This window comes from Acyrthosiphon pisum, chromosome X, assembly GCF_005508785.2.
Source record: "Acyrthosiphon pisum isolate AL4f chromosome X, pea_aphid_22Mar2018_4r6ur, whole genome shotgun sequence".
In the NCBI taxonomy this organism is placed as follows: domain Eukaryota; kingdom Metazoa; phylum Arthropoda; class Insecta; order Hemiptera; family Aphididae; genus Acyrthosiphon; species Acyrthosiphon pisum.
The window spans coordinates 97,717,393-97,721,135 of record NC_042493.1 but is presented as its reverse complement, the minus strand read 5'-3'; the positions used below and the strand labels follow the sequence as shown (position 1 = coordinate 97,721,135).

At 29.3% G+C, this 3,743-nt stretch overlaps 1 long non-coding RNA gene across 1 annotated transcript; it reads left to right on the top strand.

Annotated features, from left to right (window-relative positions):
• Nucleotides 1-1,305: 1,305 nt before the first annotated feature.
• Nucleotides 1,306-3,326, top strand: LOC107885220. Its single transcript, XR_003838658.1, has 4 exons — nucleotides 1,306-1,469; nucleotides 1,664-2,015; nucleotides 2,084-2,271; nucleotides 3,020-3,326. It is a non-coding gene; the product is annotated as an uncharacterized LOC107885220 (long non-coding RNA).
• Nucleotides 3,327-3,743: the final 417 nt, after the last annotated feature.

The window sequence follows — 3,743 nt, the reverse complement described above, 5'->3', positions numbered from 1 at the left end:
AAAGAAAATGTTTGAAAATAATAGTGTACTTTCCATTAATTGCAAGCCGCATCTACCTATACACTTTTGAAGTAAACTAAGTTATATTAATGTGGCTACCTCACTACTTCGAGTTATAACTAGGTTATTTTATTTTTAAGACAATTTTGTAATCTACAAGGCAAATTATTATAGAAACACAGTGTTAACTTTTGGCGGTGATAATAACTGAGTTTGCTGAACAATTTGTTTAGATAGTTTCAATGACTGATATATACTTTATTGGCTATTATTTTTATCCGTTTTTCCCAATAATGTGTACTAGTGCTATGCACATAACATAATATGTCTATAGTTTGCATAAATAAATGTCACAACAAAACTATGTTTTCTATATTATACTAATATATTAGAAAAAAAATGATAATAATATCATTGTTTTACTACTTAAAAATTAATTTCAAGCAATTAGATTGTATAATTAAAAATTAAATTTCAAAGATTCATTTGATAAAAAAAACAAATTTTTAAAAGCACCGGCCTAAATATGCCACTGCATTGAAATCAAAATTTCTAAAACTCGTTTTATGAAATTAAAGATTTGAAATGAAGAAGAAAAATATTTGTACTACAGTTCATAAGGAACTGATCAGTTTTCTCAAAGGGCTGTAGTAAGCATTTATTATTTTAAGACAGTTTTATAATTTATAAGACAAAATAATACAAGGAGGTTTTGTTCATGAACATTAGAAAATAGTAATCGTGGTTCGAATACTTCTGTATTGAGTGCACGTCAAATTAAATAAGAATTAAATTTATTAGATCTCTTTATTACCTATAAATATAGTAAGTTATAAATTGTCATAAATCGTGAATCGTGATATTATAATCTGTAGTGTTATCAATATTAAGGTCTAGATTACGCTCTGATAGGGGAAAGTGTAAACCACGGAGCAAGGTGCATACACCCAGCCACGGAGTAATATAACTCTATGCCACGGGCAGATAATCTTAGTTCATGGTGCGAACATTTCGGGGCTTTTTTTTCACACCGTTTTGAGCAACCGAATTTCTGTCTTCTGATAGTATCATGGAACACAAGGACAACCCCCCCCTGAATTCTATTCTCAACAGGTCGTCGTTTCCTCTATGTGAGGTGTATATAACGAATTTTTTCATTTTCAGATATCCCGTTTTTTTCAAATATTCGACCGACGAATTAAACATTTATGAAGTATTAAATAAACATAGGTAAGATAATACTTTCAATAATTTTATGTTTTATCCTTCTATTCATTAATCATTATTCATCAATGCAATTAGTATTCACTTATCAGTGATCACTCATGAAGGGCCAAGACGTGACAAGTAATGAACTATTGAATAATTCAAAAACATTTATCAACTGACTAGACAACTTCCGCCACAACGGTTTTTGCAGCTTTCGTTCGACGACTGATATTTTTGACAAAAGTTTTAATTATCTCAAGGTACCTACCACATTTATTAGTTAGTATAACGTCTGGTATAACGGATATAAATAACTGTGCGTCCAAACTGAATATTCATCCTTGTTTAGTTGCGTCGTTGTGTGGACTATTGATCAATTACTAATTAGTATATAAGGAATAATACAATATTATTTTCTTTTTAATATTTCACTACTAAAATGTTCTGTTTACAGAGAAATAAAATAAGATGTGCAATTATTCCATTCCAAAAATATTGCGTTCCACAGCAAAATTACCAGAAACACCTGCCTAGGAACGCGTTGGATATGGAACAGGTGTGTTGTTTCTCAAGCAATGTTAATGTGCTCTAATGTTAACCCATATGATCACTTAAGTGTCAGTGAATTCAAATTGCAAAGAAAAGATCAGTCTCCGTGGGTAGCAAAAATTATCAGTCGTTATGCTGGTAGATATCGCAAACAGGATACCAATCGTCTGCAGCTGGAGGCCAAAGTATTATCGTCACTCAACCATCCTAATATAATTGGCTATAGGGCATTTGTCAAAAGACCTGATAGTCGAGAAGTATGCACTTACAAGCTAAAACAACACCAATCTTTTAAATGTTTTCTGTAAAGTTCTTTTAATTTTAGGTACTATTAATGACACAATGCGAACAAAGCTTTATCGATTTGATTGTAACGCGCAAGGAAGAGAATCTTTGACCATATACTGTAATATATCACAAAAGTTGCTATAGACATTGCAAAAGCATTAGATTATTTACATTCATCTTTCATATAACACGGAGACATACAATCTGGAAATATTTTAGTGAAAAGTAAGTCTGTTTATGTGCTGTAATTACTAGTAACAAGATATGTGCAGCAGTATACGGTAGATGTATAAAAAAAAAATACTATACTAATTTAATTTGATGTACATCATACCCCGCATAGACCAGTAGTTTAATTTTAAAATAAAGGAGATATATGTAGTTAAAAATAGTAACAGCAACTCAGCTGCAGACAATTGTTGTGTCCTGCAATAACGGTGAAACAGAAAGAGACTGACGGTCCGACTAAAATTTCATAATTATACCAGCTAAAAAATAATATATTCAATTCAAATTATAAATCATAAACAGTTTTACAGATTTCTTGTATCGATAATCTAACAATAATAATTACACACTTTAGGGTTATATATAAAAACTTCTTTGATTATTTTTTTTAAAGTGGCCCCCGGCCATGACTGAAGGTTTTCTTTTTAATATGTGTTAATTTACTTTTGTCTTTTAGTCAATGAAAATATAAATACAAATCAAGACACATTTGATGTAATATTTTACTATTTTATATTTCATAATATTATTTAATTTTAAGAAGATATAAATAAAATTGATAAACTTAATACAAAATTCTAGTAACTGGACTAAAAACCAAATTATAAAAATATCATTAACTTACTAAAATAATAATAACTGAAAAATTATTAATCCTTATATTATGTATTTACATTAAACAATGTATTTAGTTGTTCACTTTCTATTTTTAAGATTAATTAAATTGTTATCTTAATTTTTACAGATAACTTTGAGATTGTAAAGTTTTGTGATTTTGGTGTCAGTTTGCCATTAAAATTTGATGGAACATGGCATAAAATGAAGCATTATACATTGGAACTCCTTGTTGGTCTGCTCCAGAAATATTTAAGGGTGAAAAATGTATGGGGGCAATCATCACAAGTAAAGCTAATATTTAGCATATTTCTAGCTTCTTCTGATGACTCATCTGCCCATAAAGTTGATGGGAATTACATATCAGTTTCTACATAGTTTTTATGTAAAAATTTGACGTAGGAGCATTTTCTATGTAATTTGTATACCTATTGTACCTATATATTATTTTATATTTTTATACTGTACATAAATATTATTATACATAGTATATACACATATTATTTGAAGCGCAATCGTGTTGTGATTTTATCAGATAAAGATTGGGACGCGATCGTCTTGCAAATTTGGTGTGCAATTGTGTTGTAATTAGCCGAGTAAAAAAAAGAAAAAGTATGCAATTGTGTTGCAGGAACTAAAAACAATACTGAGCGTAGACGGTCAGTCAGCCTATATTATAGGCCCTATAATATTACTAAGTAATAGAATTTATTAATTTTAGGTAAATATGATTTCAAGCACATCTTTATTAAAATAAATTGATTGTCTTAGATTTTACATTTTTTCTGTCCGTAAAAACTTCATTTAGAATATGAGTGTTCAGTACCCTCCCTGATAGTTAAAAACCACTCAAT